The sequence below is a fragment of the Pelobates fuscus genome, chromosome 2, assembly GCF_036172605.1.
Source record: "Pelobates fuscus isolate aPelFus1 chromosome 2, aPelFus1.pri, whole genome shotgun sequence".
Classification (NCBI taxonomy): domain Eukaryota; kingdom Metazoa; phylum Chordata; class Amphibia; order Anura; family Pelobatidae; genus Pelobates; species Pelobates fuscus.
Window position 1 is genome coordinate 26829864 of NC_086318.1, and position 19219 is coordinate 26849082.

The following is a 19219-nucleotide window of genomic DNA, read 5'->3' on the forward strand; positions in this document are numbered from 1 at the left end:
AATGAATTGAACTGGAACAAAAAAAAATCTGAAATATTTAATTTATTATAAATAAACACATCTTTACATCCCCCCTATAGATATTTCAATTTGTTCCCATCTGTCGTGTTCTAGATCAAGTTGTTTCAAAATCACAAATGCTGACAAAAAGGCAATATTATAGCAGTTTTATGACTATAAAAAATCTCTCTCTATAAATATATCTGTAGAAATTTGCTGTGATTATGGGTGATATTGAGTTGCTTAAAAGTTAGCTTCAGATATAAGATCTGTTTAGAGTTTATTTATTTAAGTATAGTAATATAATGTAGCAAAACACAATATAGTATAATACAAAAACACATTGTAGTGTAATAGAAAACATAACATAAAATAATGTAAAGTAAAAAAATGATACAAAAGATTTGAATGTTGTGTACAAATAATTAAATTTTCACAGTCGAAAACACAGGTAAGATTGGCATTCACACAATCAAAATGAAGGTAACATTTTTGGGGGCTATACTATATTACCATATAAAAAGTGTGTGGCTTGATATATAGTGTTTATTTGCCATAGAGATATCCGATAGAGATAGTTATGTGATTTTTCCATAATATCACTATTATAGATCTAGCTGTAATTAGAATGTGTGTATCCACTACATGAGAGAATGTGAGAGTAAATGTTTGTGGCAAACCTAGCCACTTCTGGACTATAGTTATTAAAGGTTGTCCGTAGGCTGAATATATACTGTGTATTTTAAACTGTGTATGTACTGTATTATGGCCGTTCGCATGCTGGCAGCCGTACGCTGCCAGCATACAAAACCCTTTCGTTTGACGAAACACGGCTATCCAGGCCGTTCGCCATACGAATGCGGGCTCCCCAGGTAGACCACCCACTCACAAGTCGTGTGGCACCAATTAACCGATTGCAACAATGTTGCAATCGGTAATTAAGGGCTCTCCTAGGTGGCCGTCGTTCGGCTACCGACCATGCGGCGGTCGGCCATCTTGGATCCTTTGTCTCTGCAGCGGTGTTCGGTCCTCGAGAGCCTGGAACTGAAAACGGCTACTCAATGATCCGAACACCGCTGGACTTCCAGAGTGTTCGGGAGTTCCGCGTTCGGCACATTCTGTTCCCCATAGATGTTCAGTACTTTTAAACCGAACTCAATGTTTTAATGTATTTTGTGCGGCGTTCGGTTAGTTTAGCTGGGATCGGAGCGGTATTCTCACTAAATGTGCCCGCCGACCCCAGCTATCTACCGAACGGTCATTCGTCTAAAAGCGAGCAAAATTGTATAAAATATAGATTTCTGTATAAATTGTCGGTTTTGCTGCACGAGGGGATAATCCACTTAATCGTCCATTTTGGTGGGAGTATCCCTCTCGTGCAGCAATGCCTGTTGGGATAATCAGGCTGCCTGATGGGAGAAATCCCCTGTAACATCTGTACGGAAACCCCTTGCAAGGGGAACTGCATAAATATGGAAGTCTGTGAATAAAGCAAGTTAGTTGACTCCCAAACTGTGTTTCGTCCGGTTATTGGGAGGATTGGGAATATTGCCGTGCTTTCTACTCTGACTGTGGATTACCTGAAGATACCAACGGATATCGTGGACTAATATACTGCATTCCGTTACAATTGGTGGCAAGCGACGGGATCCGAACCTTACAGCCGAAAAGCAGTGTTCGTGTAAACTGGAACTACCGAACAAGGAAAGCAAGGGCAATTCGTATGGAGATTGATTATACCATACTGAAACGACAGACTTTAAAAGAGCTACTGGAAGCCAGGGGTAAGATAGCCAGCAACAAATCCAAAGCTGTGCTGATCGCTGAACTGATGGAGGGAGACGGAGCTCGCAGCAGTACACCTCCACCAGCCATGGAAGAGACCCCATACCAGAAAGAGCTAAGAACCAGGATGGCTTTTCTGCCACAGCCAGTACCCTTGGAGATATTGACCGTGCTGATGTCAGATGTGCAGGATTATCTGATGGCAAACCGCACACCGGAGACACCGCCTAGGGCAGAGTCTGTTACTGCCTCCATATACGGACAGGTAAAACCCAAAGTCCCACATCACGCATTTAAAGTGTTTTGTGAAGAAAAGGACGAGATCGACGGGTATTTACAGGATTTCGAGAGGCTGTGTGATTTGCACGACTTGGAACCCGCAGTATGGGTCCCCCTACTGGCAGGCAAATTATCGGGTAGGGCAGCTGAAGCCTACCGCGCTGTGCCCCGAGAGGACAGCAAAGATTACCCTAAAGTAAAGAGGGCGATCTTGGAGAGGTATGCCATTACCCCAGAGGCGTACCGGCGCAAGTTCAGGGGCTTGCGCAAACCTGAGAAAGATTCTCATGCAGAGTGGGCGCACAAGCTGGATCAAGCATCACAAGGCTGGATACAAGCCAGCAACGCTACCAATATGGAGGAATTGCGGCAGTTAATGCTGCTGGAGCAATTCTTTAATGGTTTGTCCCCAGAAGCACAAGAATGGGTGAGAGATCGGAAACCACTCACCCTACCCGAAGCCGCTAGATTGGCGGATCAGCATTTTGATGCCAGGAGGCATCACGGACTCCAAAGTAAGACTCTCCCTCGGATTACCGGGCCACCCAATAATTTTTCGCCTACCGGCCCCACAGTACCCCTGTCCAGGCCAGCACTAAATAATCCACCACCCCCCTCTCGATACAATGGCCGGGCTAACATTCAATGTCACACCTGCAAGTAGTGGGGACATATTTCTCGTGAGTGTACGCAAAACCGGAGCCGACAAGCTTGGAACCAGGTGCGACAAAATTTAACACCAAGGGCTGCTGCGCATCACTATCAGGTAGCACCAGCCACCCAGGAAATGCTGAGCGCTCAAATCGAGGAACCTCTAGGGGTACTCCACGAAGTAATGTCGGTCCGAGCCACCGACAACCGACAACATCATCGGCAGCTAGTGACCCTGGAGGGGAAGGAGGTACAAGGGCTCCGGGATTCGGGAGCCACTCTAACTTTGGTTGCACCGCATTTGGTACCAGGCGCAACTCACACTGGCGGATCAGTGGCAGTACGGGTGGCAGGGGGAGCAGTATACCGGCTACCCACTGCCAAGGTACATTTGGATTGGGGTGTGGGAGAGGGAACTGTGGAAGTGGGGCTTATGCAAAATTTACCCGCAGATGTTGTACTGGGGAATGACTTGGGCCAGATGACTTCCGCTTTTATACCCCAGGCTCCCTACCAGGAGGCCCATCCCGTAACTACACGGCAGCAGGCTCGCACCACGGCTACACCGATACACTCTGAGGCTCAGGTAAGAGACCATGACCCCCACCCGACTCCCATGTCCTGGGATACCCCGACCACCTTTGCGACCGAAGTACAGACAGACCCCACCCTACAAGTATATAGGGACCGGGCACACGTTGACCAGGCGGGGCTAGAGGGGGAGCGGTACACGTGGGAGAAAGGGTTATTATACCGTGTCACGGCAAAGGACGTGGGGGGGTCTGTCACCTTGACCAACAAACAGTTAGTGGTACCGCAGAAATATAGGCAGGAGCTGCTTAGAATTGCTCATGATATTCCCTTGTCAGGACACCTAGGGATGACCCGCACCCGATATCGCTTAACGCATGCGTTTTTCTGGCCCGGAATCTCTCAGGATGTGCAACAGTATTGCACCTCCTGCGACGTTTGCCAGCGAGTAGGTAAACGAGGGGATCGCCACAAGGCCAAGTTATGTCCCCTACCCATTATTGCAGAGCCCTTCAGCAGGGTAGCTGTAGACATAGTAGGGCCCCTGCCAAAACCCAGTCCCTCTGGCAAAAAGTACATTTTAACCGTAGTGGACTACGCCAGCAGGTACCCCGAGGCTGTGGCCCTCACTAACATTCATGCTGAGACCGTAGCTGAAGCCTTGATGAAAGTGTTTTCCAGGGTAGGGTTCCCCCAAGAAATAATATCGGACCGGGGCACCCAATTTACTGCCGAGGTCACCCAACATATGTGGAAGGTATGTGGCATTAAGCCAATAGTCAATTCCGCCTACCACCCCCAGTCCAATGGACTATGTGAGAGGTTCAACGGGACGCTGTAACAGATGCTTCGGATGTTCAGGGAAACCCACAAAGACTGGGAGAGGTTCCTGCCTCACCTACTCTTTGCGTATAGAGAGGTCCCCCAAGAGTCGACCGGATTCTCCCCATTTGAACTACTGTTTGGAAGAAGGGTGCGGGGACCCTTGAACTTGATTAGAGAACACTGGGAGGGAGAGAGTACAACTAACGAAACCCCTATCGTATAATATGTACTGGAGTTCAGAGACCGTCTGGAGGCGCTAACTCAGGCTGTGCACACCAACCTCCAGGCGGCTCAGCAACGCCAGCGACGCTGGTACGATAGAGGAGCCAGAGACCGCAGCTTTCAGGTGGGACAGAAGGTGTTAATTTTAAAACCCGTCCGCACAGACAAGCTGCAGGCCATCTGGCAAGGCCCATACCAGGTAGTAGAGCAGCGATGCGACACTACCTATGTGATTGGCCCCTGCTCAGGGGTAGGGAAGAGACGCATGCTCCACGTGAACATGCTCAAACCCTACCATGAGAGGATAGAGGATGTGACGGCAATCTGTGCCTCCGCCTTAGAAGATCAGGAGAACCTGCCCCTACCTGACCTACTAGAACCGGAAGAACCGATAGAGCCCTCCTGGGGAGTTCAGCTGGGGGAGCGGCTAAGCCCTCACGAGCGTGCCCAGGTACAGGCGCTGATCGTAGCTAAAGGGGCTACCTTCCCCAATTTACCTGGGTACACTCCGCTAGCCACCCACCGAGTCGAAACCCCGGGACAGCTACCTATGCGACAGGCTCCATATAGGGTTCCGGAATCAGTCCGGACCCATATGAAGGCCGAGTTAGATGAAATGTTGCAGCTAGGGGTTATCGAACCCTCAGATAGCCCCTGGGCATCGCCGGTAGTCCTGGTGCCTAAAAAGGACGGCACTACCCGATTCTGCGTTGACTACCGGAGGCTGAATGACAAAACAGTGTCGGATGCCTACCCGATGCCTCGGATAGACGAGCTGCTAGATAAGATGGCACGGGGTCAGTATCTCACTACCATTGACTTGTGTAAGGGATACTGGCAAATTCCTCTAGCCGATGACGCCATCCCCAAGTCGGCGTTTGTCACTCCGTTTGGCCTGTACCAGTTCAAGGTCATGCCCTTCGGAATGAAAAACGCTCCGGCTACCTTTCAGCGGATGGTAGATCGGCTACTGGACGGCTTTCAGGAGTATGCCTGTGCCTATTTAGATGACATAGCCATCTTTAGCCAGACCTGGGAAGACCACCTACGCCATATAGGGGCGATCTTAGACCGTATTGGGGAAGCCGGGCTAACGTTAAAACCTAGTAAGTGCCACATAGGTATGGCCGAGGTGCAGTATCTGGGCCACCGAGTAGGGTGTGGGCAGCAGAGACTCGAGCCAGCCAAGATTGAGGCCATAGCTAAGTGGCCTACCCCAAGGACTAAGACTCAAGTGCTAGCGTTCCTAGGGACGGCCGGATATTATAGAAAATTTGTTCCCGACTACAGCACCCTGGCCAAACCCCTGACGGACCTGACCAAAAAGAACCTTCCCCGACTGGTTGTCTGGGCCCCAGAGTGGGAACAGGCATTCCAACAACTCAAGACAGCTCTGACTAATGCTCCTGTGTTAACTGCTCCTGATCCAACTAAAAGATTTCTTGTCCACACAGACGCTTCAATGTTTGGATTGGGGGCAGTGCTGAGCCAAGTGGGAGCCGATGGCGGAGAGCATCCCGTAGCCTACTTAAGCCGAAAGTTGTTGCCCTGTGAAGTGAGCTACGCCGCCATTGAGAAAGAATGCCTGGCCGTGGTGTGGGCCCTTAAAAAGTTACAGCCGTATTTGTATGGACAACCTTTTTCCTTACTCACAGATCACAACCCGTTGGTGTGGCTGAACCGTGTGTCTGGGGACAATGCCAGGCTGCTGCGCTGGAGTTTGGCGCTGCAGCCCTTTGACTTCACCATCCATTACCGCCCAGGAAAGCAAAACGGTAACGCCGACGGGTTATCCAGACAGACTGAACTCGAGAAGTGATCTGTGAGCACTCCCCCGGACATCCCCAAGCCGATCCGTTGGGATCAGACTGTGTATGCCGGCTTGGTTCTGGGGGAGCATTGTGGCAAACCTAGCCACTTCTGGACTATAGTTATTAAAGGTTGTCCGTAGGCTGAATATATACTGTGTATTTTAAACTGTGTATGTACTGTATTATGGCCGTTCGCATGCTGGCAGCCGTACGCTGCCAGCATACAAAACCCTTTAATTTGACGAAACACGGCTATCCAGGCCGTTCGCCATACGAATGCGGGCTCCCCAGGTAGACCACCCACTCACAAGTCGTGTGGCACCAATTAACCGATTGCAACAATGTTGCAATCGGTAATTAAGGGCTCTCCTAGGTGGCCGTCGTTCGGCTACCGACCATGCGGCGGTCGGCCATCTTGGATCCTTTGTCTCTGCAGCGGTGTTCGGTCCTCGAGAGCCTGGAACTGAAAACGGCTACTCAATGATCCGAACACCGCTGGACTTCCAGAGCGTTCGGGAGTTCCGCGTTCGGCACATTCTGTTCCCCATAGATGTTCGGTACTTTTAAACCGAACTCAATGTTTTAATGTATTTTGTGCGGCGTTCGGTTAGTTTAGCTGGGATCGGAGCGGTATTCTCACTAAATGTGCCCACCGACCCCAGCTATCTACCGAATGGTCATTCGTCTAAAAGCGAGTAAAATTGTATAAAATATAGATTTCTGTATAAATTGTCGGTTTTGCTGCACGAGGGGATAATCCACTTAATCGTCCATTTAAGTGGGAGTATCCCTCTCGTGCAGCAATGCCTGTTGGGATAATCAGGCTGCCTGATGGGAGAAATCCCCTGTAACATCTGTACGGAAACCCCTTGCAAGGGGAACTGCATAAATATGGAAGTCTGTGAATAAAGCAAGTTAGTTGACTCCCAAACTGTGTTTCGTCCGGTTATTGGGAGGATTGGGAATATTGCCGTGCTTTCTACTCTGACTGTGGATTACCTGAAGATACCAACGGATATCGTGGACTAATATACTGCATTCTGTTACAATGTTACAAAAACAAAGCTGTTTTATTAATGCATTAATTAAGGAAAATGCACGTTCCCAAGCAGAGACCAATATCTATCAATGTGCTTTTGTCGGAGAAACGTATCCAGCAGTTTGATAGAAAAAATTTGAAATTGTTTTTATAAAAGCTCTAAACATGAGGCTTGAAACAGGAGGAATTTGTGGCGTGCATATTACATCTGACATGTGGATTTATTAATCCATGATGTCAGAGTTCTATTAGGAAATTCTAAATATTTCCAAAATATTCAACTCCTACAACAACAAAAAAGAATGATATCATCAAGGTAGCTAATCTCTGCATTGAAGTGGAAGAATGAGATATTTGGATGATTTGAGAGTCTGATATGTTGTTAAAGAGTGTCATAAAATACAAAAGCATCTGCTATTTGTTAGCATGTAGCAGAGTGACTTACAGAAGTACTTGTGTGAAAATGGTGTAAGAAGTGGGAGCTGCTTTATGGCATACAACGGCATACAGATATGTTGGTGACTCCCAGACTTCCACAATATTAGTAATGGATAAGTTGGTATTCTTGGGTATTGTCAGTTTGAGATCAAATAAAAATAAATTACTGTATACCTCTCAATATAACTCAAGAGACACTAAGGGAAATAGTTCTAAAAATGCAAGGTAATTTATTATTAACTGTCACAATAAATCTGGCTACCTTTGCAGGATAATACCTGATGTGGCGCAGATGCCCAGGTGACCTAGGTAAGTAGTTGGCAATTTACACTTGAAGAGCCCCAGGCCAGCCAAGGCACCATAACAAATATAGTGGGATTTATGGTGCTGGGAGTGTTCCTTTAAGATCACTGAATTAATGGAAATATAAATATATTGCTAGATGCATCTTTGATGGAAATATTAGGTCTATGAAATTGATAAAACCCTGCATTCGAGACAACAGCAGAACAGGAGCTGGATAGTGTCATCGTTGATTGGCCAATAACAGTGCTTACTTTAAATAAAGTATTATTATTTTTTTACAATAGGAGCTAAAATTGCAAGAAGCATGTCAAATATGTGGGGTTTTCCCTGTGCTATCCAAGACTTGTCTTTCCATGATAAAACCAGCCTAGTCTTGATAAAGCAAGTTCAGCATTAAAGGTTTCAGTCTGGAGGCTAGGATCCAGGCATACACATTAATGACTGTTTAGTTATGCACCATGGTGATTTGGGAATTATAAAAATCACCTGGAAACTCATATGACCCTTGAGTTTAACAGGTTTAAGAGGAGTGGCTCTGAATATTGACAGATGTATTATGGCATCAGTTACCATTTGGGTAAACCATAGGGACCTAGAAAATTGCTATATTACAACTGTTATATGACCCAGAAATATTGCCCACTATGAAGGTCATATTTATTTATTTTATATTTGTTATACAGTCCCTATAAAGTCTTCTATAGATAACCAGGTTCATTTATAAACATTAAGGATTAAGCACAGACAATGATTGATAGACAGTATAATTTATAATTAAGCATTACAGTAGAATGTAAGGGAGAACACTTGTTTGTAAGGCTGTAAGAAGTCTTCCTGAGAGTTCTGTGAGATCAATTGTTCCATGATAATTTTGTGAATGAATGAATAATTAGTTTTTATCAAACCATGAAAATGTTGATATATGTGTATCTGTGTAGAATTATGAATTTTTGAATTTTACTATTTACTGATAAAAGAAACAACTAGTGATGTCGCGAACATAACATTTTTGGTTCCGCAAATGTTCGCGAACGGGCGAACCAGGCGAACCGCCATAGACTTCAATGGGCAGGCGAATTTTAAAACCCACAGGGACTCTTTCTGGCCACAATAGTGATGGAAAAGTTGTTTCAAGGGGACTAACACCCGGACTGTGACATGCCGGAGGGGGATCCATGGCAAAACTCCCATGGAAAATTACACAGTTGATGCAGAGTCAGGTTTTAATCCATAAAGGGCATAAATCACCTAGTATTCCTAAATCACAATAGATATGGATTAACACCTGACATATGACATATTGACACCTTGACATATGGATTGACACCTGTCTCCAGAGACCCTGATACACACTGACACAGAGCAGAATAGGGACTGTTCCCCCTACATAGGGTCACTTGGCATATATGGATTGACACCTGTCCTCAGAGACCCTGATACACACTGACACAGAGCAGAATAGGGACTGTTCCCCCTACATAGGGTCACTTGGCAGATATGTATTGACACCTGTCCTCAGAGACCCTGATACACACTGACACAGAGCAGAATAGGGACTGTTCCCCCTACATAGGGTCACTTGGCAGATATGGATTGACACCTGTCCTCAGGGACCCTGATACACACTGACACAAAGCAGAATAGCGACTGTTCCTCCTACATAGGGTCACTTGGCAGATATGGATTGACACCTGTCCTCAGAGACCCTGATGCACACTGACACAGAGCAGAATAGGGAATATTTACTAAATGCCAAACATTGTTATACAGGGGAATATTCAGTAAATAAGGATAAGGGGAGGGGGACCTACTGTCCTCCTGTCAGGCCTTAAGCCTCCCGATGTCTCCTCAAGCTTGCGGGTTTGACGGAGCTTAGCCACACCCCCATTGACGCGGTCTGCTATTTAATGCGACCACACCAGCTGATAGAGGCTGGATTATTGAAACGCGTACCGCACCTAACTCACCGACTCACATACCTCGCTGAGACGACCACATGCTACTAGACCGGACTGGAGGAATAATTGAGTCCCCAACATCTCTCCTCATCACCGACAAGTGCCAGCACTCTCTACAACCATTCACTGAAGCAACCGCCTCAGAGGAGAGCTGGGGACACAATCCCTCAACTTCTAGAAGCTAAGTAACTTACAGTCTCTGAGATAAGAGCTAACAATGTTAAAGCTTTATTTCAACTTACTAAAGTCTGCTATCAAGTTGTCCAGCAAGCCTGCTACAGCTTTCCTCAAATCAAGTATTATTCAAGTTCAGCTGTACCTGTCTTGCTACAGATAGTCTTATTTCTTCATACTAAAGTCTGCTATCAAGTTGTCCAGCAAGCCTGCTACAGCTTTCCTCAAATCAAGTATTATTCAAGTTCAGCTATACCTGTCTTGCTACAGATAGTCTTATTTCTTCATACTAAAGTCTGCTATCAAGTTGTCCAGCAAGCCTGCTACAGCTTTCCTCAAATCAAGTATTATTCAAGTTCAGCTGTACCTGTCTTGCTACAGATAGTCTTATTTCTTCATACTAAAGTCTGCTATCAAGTTGTCCAGCAAGCCTGCTACAGCTTTCCTCAAATCAAGTATTATTCAAGTTCAGCTGTACCTGTCTTGCTACAGATAGTCTTATTTCTTCATACTAAAGTCTGCTATCAAGTTGTCATAGGCGTGCGCAGCCTATTGCATTAGGGTGTGCACCCTAAAGCACAAACACACACCGCATGTATGTGTGTATATATATGTATACATTTGTTTTATATATATATATATATATATATATATATATACATACACACACACACACATACACTGCTGTTTGTGTGTGTGTGTGTGTGTGTGCTGTTAGTGCGTTGTGTGAGGGTGCTGTGTGTGTGTGTGAGGGTGCTGGTTTTGTGCTATGTGGGTTAGTGTGTTGTGTGTGAGGGTGCGCTTTGTGTGTGAGGGTGCTGGTAGTGTGCTGTGTGAGGGTGTGTTAGGGTCCTGTTAGTGTGCTGTGTGAGGGTGCTGTTTGTGTGGTGTGTGTGTGAGGGTGCTGTGTGTGTGAGGGTGCTGTTTGTGTCGTGTATTTGTGAGTGTGCTGTTTGTGTGAGGGTGCTGTTAGTGTACTGTGTGTGAGAGTGTTGTGTGTGTGTGACGGTGCTGTATGTGTGCTGTGTGTGTGAGGGTGCTGTATGTGTGCTGTGTGTGAGGGTGCTGTATGTGCACTGTAGTAAATATCCCCCCTCCCTTCTTACCTTATGTAGGGAATGGGAGATCCTTGCTGCCATGTGCCATCCCTGGTGGTCCAGTTTAGAGTATACTCTAGCCTGCGGGGCTAGAGTTCACTCTTGCGAGATATGAGCGTTGCCACGGCAATGCTCAGATCTCGCGAGAGGAACCTGGCGAAGCTTCTGTCTAGAGCTCCCCGGGTCCTCTCCTGCCTCCCTCCATGCTGCTGTGGGCCGGTGAGGTAGATCTTTGATCTTCCCGCCGGCCCATGGAGGCTTAGAGCAGAGCCGGCACTCAAATAGTGCCGGCTCTGCATGAGCCTACAGGGGAGATCCGGAGATCTCTCCTGCCGGCAGGGGTCAAGTCCTGGGGAATAAAGTGGACTAAAGTGGATTCCCACCCCCCCAAAAAAATAATATACACTCGTGTATATATACGTGCACACACACACATATATTTATACGCGTACACACACACATACACTCACAAAAACACACACATACACTTATAGACACACACATACTCTGACACCCACACACCCACACATACATTCACATACACATACACACACTCACAGACACACACACTCACACTCACTTACAGACACACACACACTCACATACTCAGACACACTCTCATAGACACACACACACAGACACACACACTCACAGACATACTTAGACAGACACACACACACACACACATACTCAGACACACACTCACAGACATACTTACACACACACACACAGACATACTTAGACACACACACAGACACTCACAAATTATTATTTTTTTATTAAAATTGTCCACCCAGCCTCCCTACCTGGAGAGCTGGCGTGGACTTGTCCCTGGGGTCCAGTGGGTCGGGTGCCGGTCTCCATCTCAGCCGCGGCGAGGGAGCTGTGTGCTCTCTGCTTCCTCTCGCCGCGCAGGCTGTCTGCTGTAGCTGGGAGCCGGAATATGACGTCATATTCATATAATGGGGGTCCATTACCAGGGTAACTCGGGGGGGATGAGGAGGGCATTTGGGGGTGGCAGAGTGCCTGCAGGAACAGTGGGAACATTGTTCCCACGCGTTCCTGCAGGACTCACAGGCGTGCCGCGGGGATTAGGGTGTGCCTAGGCACACCTGGCACACTCCGTGCGCACGCCTATGCAAGTTGTCCAGCAAGCCTGCTACAGCATCCCTCAAAACAAGTTCTATTTAAGTTTTGCTGCACCAGTCTTGCTACTAATAATTTCAATGTATACAATCTCTTATAATTTGAACTGTTAACAAGAATTACGGACTCTAATGAATTCTGAACCTTGTCATTACTAAATGAAACAAACCGTTTATTATTTAAAGAAACAGTACCTGTAATTCTGGAACTGAAGTCTCAGTTCCATCTAAGTGTCTTAATAAAATATCAAAGTCCTAAGAAATCTGCAGTTGTGTTCCACATCATTTACTGTGAACGTGACAGAATAATCCAGCCTTTTGTAATGGAACCAGCAGATTTCGATTCTAAAGTATTGTTGCTGAATCAACGAGTCGATTCACTTAACCAAGGTGTGCAAGACCTGCAGGTTACAAATGAAAGAATTCTCACTTATGTCAGAGACTTACAAACGCATACTCCTCATACTGTTCTGCACTCAACTAGCGATCCTGCTGTATGTAACCCTGAAAAATTCTATGGTGATCGTTCCAAATATAGGGAGTTTTATAATTCCTGCAAATTATTGATTGCTTTAAAACCTAGATCTTATCCCACAGAAAGATCTAAGGTTTTTTCAGTTATCTCATTTCTGAGAGGTGAACCTATGTCCTGGGCCCATTCCTTTTTGGACAATGATGACCCCATCTTAGATTCACTGGAGGAATTTTTTAAAGCCATGTCTCTTCTCTATGAAGATCCATACAAACAAAATACTGCTGAATTAACAATTAGAACCTTGCTGCAAAAACATAGACCCGTTGAAGATTATATCGCTGAATTTAAAAGATGGGCAGTAGAAACGCAATGAAATGACATCGCATTGCGTAACCAATTTCGAATCGGCTTATCTGAAGCTGTAAAGGATGAACTATCCAGAATAGAACTTCCTACTACTTTGAATGCTCTGATTCATCTATCGATCAGCATTGACAGAAGGCTTAGAGAAAGAAAGGCCGAAAAGGCTCTCTCAACTTCAATTGGGAAAAAATCATTTCATCCTCCAAAGCCTTCTGACAACTCATCCTTACCAACCGAACCTATGGAAATAGGGGTAATAAGAAGCCCCCTCACTCCTGAAGAGAAAAATCGACGACGTATATTAAACCTCTGCATGTATTGTGTCTCTCAAGTTCATTTGGTCTCTGATTGCCCCTTATTGAAACGGATAAAGGGCAGTAAGCAGACTCATACCTCTTCCATCTTAAGTGCACTCCCCTCTACAGCAAATACTCAAATGTCCCCTATCATTCTCATATTACAGTGGGACAATGAAAGAATTATGACCAAGGCTGTCATCGATTCCGGTGCAAATGGAGTGTTCATCGACTCAGCCTTTGTAACAAAGAATAAAATTCCTTGTATTCGTAAAAGAACTTCTGTTCCTGTTAGAGTGATTGATGGATCCCTCATCTCATCGGGACCAATACTTCATGAAACCATCCCTCTAAAAGTAACCACCAATCATACTCATACTGAATTTCTTACATTTGATGTTCTTCCATCACCACTTTATCCAGTTATAATAGGGATCAATTGGTTAAGAAACCACAACCCTCAAATTTCTTGGTCCCCTTTTTCTCTCACCTTTAACTCTGACTATTGTAAGAAAACATGCTTACAACATATTCCAAGCTTTCAGACCACTAAAGAACCAGCTATACCCTCTTGTTATTTGGACACCAAACTGGAACCTCCTCCTCATACAGTCGTTGGGACTCTATCTTCCCTTCTCAATGACATAAAAGGACTCAGTAAAGATACTCTTAATCTTCCTACATCAGTTAAACTATCAAAGAAAGACGGTCTCTACTATTTCAAGGACCGAATTTACGTACCTCCTGCTTTCAGAAATCAAGTACTCAATTTTATTCATGATTCTACCCTGGCAGATCATCCAGGTATAAAAAAGACCCTTGAATTGTCCAATAGATATTATTGGTGGCCTCATCAAGACAAAACCGTTAAATCTTATGTTAAAACTTGTTCAATCTGCCAAAGATCCAAACAAGGACATCAGTACCTAAGTAGTCAATTATTGAACCTATCGATTCCCGGAAAACCTTGGCAATCCATTTCTATGCACTTCTTGGTGGATCTTCCCCCTTCTCAACAGTATACCACCATTCTAGTGGTAGTGGACCGCTTCACGAAAATGTCCCATTTTATCCCTTTAAAGATGTTACCCTCATCCTCGGAACTTTCAAAATTATTTCTTGACAATATTGTAAAACTTCATGGACTGCCTGACAAAATCATTTCAGACCGAGGGACTCAGTTTACCTCCAAATTCTGGAACGCATTATGTGCTTCTCTTCATATCCAACGTAAACTGGCATCCACATATCATCCCCAAACTGATGGACAAACTGAAAGAGTCAACCAATGCTTAGAGCAATATCTACGATGTTATTGTTCTCACTTACAAGATGATTGGATAACCTGGTTGGCCATGACAGAATTTGTATACAACAACTCCTATCGTACTAATAGCAAAATGAATCCATTTTTCTCAAACTATGGATTTCATCCCTCCTTGTTTCCTGCTCAAACAAATCTTTTGTCTAACTCCTCCGTTTCGAATCAAATCTCTCACATGTCATCTTTATTCAAATTTTTGCATGAACTTTTGGAATTTGCATCATCCACTCAAAGAAAAAATTTTGATATTAAAGAAAAATCTTCCCCCGATTATGGTATTGGGGATCTTGTTGTCAGGGTACCTGAGGCCTCTACCTCTAAGGGAGGTAGAGACTTGGTGGTTTGTCCGTCCAGGCGAGCTGTTTCCTTCGTTCCTCGCGGTTCATCCAGTCACTTAAACACCGGCCGCGAGGAATCCACGTCCTTTTCTAGCGGGACGCTCAATACGTAACGTTATGACGCTATCACGAGCGACCTGTCACTCAAGTGTCCGATATCCAATCGGTACTTGTCAGAGGCGTGATTACCATCCAGAGCCAGGGTATTTAAGCTTACTTCTCACTTCAGCTCATTGCCCTGTCATGGTTCTAGCTTGTCTAGTCACTCAGTGCTCTGGTATTCTAGTTTGCTCTATTTGGTTTTGACTCGGCTTGTTGTACTATCCTGCTTCTCTGTTATCCCTTGACCCGGCTTGTCTCTCGCTTATCTGTCTTCTCGTTCCCTCGACCTCGGCTTGTCTCTGACTATTCTCTATTACTCTCGGTACGTTAGTCCGGCCATTCTAAGGCCCGGTATACGTACCTTTCCACTCTTTGTACTCTGCGTGTTGGATCCCTGTCCCGATCCTGACATTACGACAGGGCCAATGGATCCTGCAGGTACAAATAGTCAGCTTGGTTCTTCGGATCCCAGGTTTGACGCCATGGAGCATAGGATGGATCAGATGGCTTTGGCACTACAGGCACTTTTGTCTCGTGCTAGTAATCCACCTGAGGAGACACGTACTCCTTCTATCTCTCCTGCAGTCTCAGGTCTAGAGGTAGCCACTGTAGGTGCTTCTTCCCGTATTACCCCACCAGTACGTTATGGCGGGTCACCGGAGAAGTGTCGTGGCTTTCTGAACCAGATTAGCATCCATTTCGAATTACAACCCCGCTCTTATCCTACAGATAGAGCGAAGGTTGGATTTGTTATTACTTTACTCATTGAGAAAGCTCTGAGATGGGCCAATCCTTTTGGGAGAATGATAATCCACTAGTCTATAATTATAATGCCTTTGTAGCTGCGTTTAGAAGAACTTTTGACCCTCCTGGCAGAAAGGTCAATGCAGCTAGATTACTGTTGCGCCTTAGACAGGACAATCGAACACTTGTGGATTATGCACTAGAGTTCAGGTCCTTGGCGGCAGAAGTTAAGTGGAACGAACAGGCTTATATAGATGTGTTTCTGAATGGGTTATCAGATATAATTCTTGACGAGGTCGCTACTAGAGAACTCCCTGAGAATTTGGAGGATTTAATTTCTTTTATATCTCGGATTGATGAACGCTTAAGAGAGAGGCAGAACACTCGAGATAGGACCCGTAGACCCTCCTTTAAACTAGCGCCTACCTTTCAAAATTCTGAGTTCGAGGACTTACGTATTCCTGAACCTATGCAGATAGGCAGTACTCATCTCACAGAGAGGGAGAGACAGTACAGGAGAAGGGAGGGTTTATGTATGTATTGTGGAGTCAGAGGTCATTTACGCCTAAATTGTCCCAATCGTTCGGGAAACGCTCGCACCTAAGTTTCTCTAGAGGACAGGCCTTGGGTGTTTCTACTTTGTCCTCTATTCACAACTACAAAGAGCTCAGGCTTCTGTTACCCGTTTCTTTAAAGTGGGAAAAGGGAGTAGTTAAGACTATGGCACTAATCGATTCTGGAGCTGCTGAGAGCTTTATAGATCAGGGTTTTGCTGCCAAGCATGCTATTCCATCCCAGTTAAAAGAGACACCACTGGCTGTTGAGGCCATCGATGGTAGACCGTTACTTGAGCCTGTTATTTTCCATGAGACCATACCGATTAACTTAACTGTTGGCATCCTACATAGAGAGGACATATCCTTACTGCTCATTTCTTCTCCGTCTATTCCCATAGTTCTGGGGTACTCCTGGTTGAGGAGACATAACCCTATTATTAATTGGGAGTCAGGGGAGATAGTTTCGTGGGGACAGAATTGTCAAGAAAAATGCTTGCGGAAGGTCTCACCTCTCGGATTAACCAACACATCGGCTAACTCTGACAATCCTACAGAGACACAAATTCCGCCTCAGTATCTAGATTTAAAGGCAGTATTTGACAAAAAGAAGGCCGATACCTTACCTCCACACAGGTCCTTTGATTGCAAAATTAACCTACTCCCTGGTACCATGCCCCCCAGAGGTCATGTATACCCATTATCTACGAAAGAGAACTCAGTTCTAGAGGAGTATATTCACGAGAATTTAGACAAGGGATTCATTAGGAGGTCCTCCTCCCCTGCCGGGGCTGGATTTTTTTTTGTTAAAAAGAAGGATGGTTCTTTGAGACCTTGTATTGATTATCGAGGCCTAAATAAGATAACCATTAAAAATGCCTACCCGATTCCCTTGATCACCGAACTCTTCGATCGTTTGAAGGGCTCTACAATTTTCACCAAGTTAGACCTCAGAGGGGCATATAACTTGGTGAGAATCCAGCAGGGACATGAGTGGATGACGGCATTCAATACTCGCTATGGTCACTATGAATATACGGTTATGCCTTTTGGGTTATGCAATGCACCAGCTGTATTCCAAGATCTGATAAATGAGGTTCTTAGGGAATTTCAGCAAGAGTGCGTCATTGTGTACCTAGATGATATACTTATACATTCTAGTGAGATTGAGACTCATCACAAGCAAGTCAGGAGGGTTTTGCACAAGCTTCTTCAGCATGGCTTGTACTGCAAATTGGAGAAATGTAGCTTTGATCAAACCCAGGTAACCTTTCTCGGCTATGTGATCTCTGGGGAGGGATTCAAGATGGATCCGGATAAACTCCAGTCCATTCTAGAGTGGCCTTTACCTAAAGGACTTAAAGCCGTACAGAGATTTATTGGTTTTTCTAATTATTATAGGCGCTTTATTAAGGGCTATTCTTCAATTATCGCACCTATCACTAATATGACCAAACAGGGGGCTGATACTAAGAATTGGACTACTGAAGCTCTTCTTGCGTTCAAAACTCTCAAGGAGCTTTTCGCTTCCGCTCCAATTTTAGTTCACCCCGACACTTCCCTGCCTTTTCTACTTGAGGTAGACGCATCAGAGACTGGTTTAGGTGCTGTCCTATCTCAAAGGTTGGGTGTTGACAAACCATTACATCCATGTGGATTTTTCTCTAAAAAATTGTCCGGTACTGAGAGCAGATATGACATTGGTGACAGAGAATTACTGGCGGTTATCAAGGCTTTGAAAGAGTGGAGACATTTATTGGAAGGTACTTTACATCCTGTTACCATTCTAACAGACCACAAAAATTTGTCTTATATCGGAGAGGCCAAGCGTTTGTCCTCCAGGCAGGCTCGTTGGTCGTTGTTTCTTACCCATTTCAATTACGTTCTGACTTACAGACCTGGCTCAAAGAATTCTAAAGCCAATGCGCTATCTCGCCAATTTGAGCCTTCTGCTTCAGTTGAACCACTTGTGTCCTCCATTGTACCCAAATGCAATATTATTGCTAATACCAGTCTTAAAATTCATTCTCCGCTACTTGACCAGATCTTGAAGTCACAACATCTAGCTCCCGGAGACACTCCTGAGGGAAGAAACTTTGTTCCTCCTGAACTTCAACTGGAACTCTTACAATGTTTTCACGAAAGTAAAATAGCTGGGCATCCTGGTATTCGCAAGACATACTCTCTGATATCCAAGGATTTCTGGTGGCCTTCACTTCGAAAAGATATTGAGGAGTTCGTCGCAGCTTGTGAGACTTGTGCCAAGACTAAACTACCTCATGCTTCTCCATGTGGCCTGTTACACCCCTTGGACATTCCTGAGAAACCTTGGTCCTGTTTGTCCATAGACTTTATCGTTGATTTACCTGCTTCCAAGAGACAGACTGTTATTCTCACGGTGGTGGATAGATTTACTAAGATGGCCCATTTCGTGCCATTACCTAAACTTCCGACTTCTCCTGAATTGGCGGAGATTTTTGCGAGAGAGGTTTTTCGCCTACATGGGATTCCTTCGGAGATTGTTTCTGATAGAGGTTCTCAATTTGTCTCACGTTTCTGGAGATCCTTTTGTTCTCAAATGGGTATCAAATTGAACTTCTCCTCTGCCTATCACCCTCAGTCTAACGGAGCTGCTGAACGTACCAATCAAAAGATCGAACAGTATCTGCGATGCTTTGTTTCCGAACACCAGGACGATTGGGTCGGTCTGATTCCTTGGGCGGAGTTCGCACACAATAACCTTGTTTGTGATTCAACTCGCT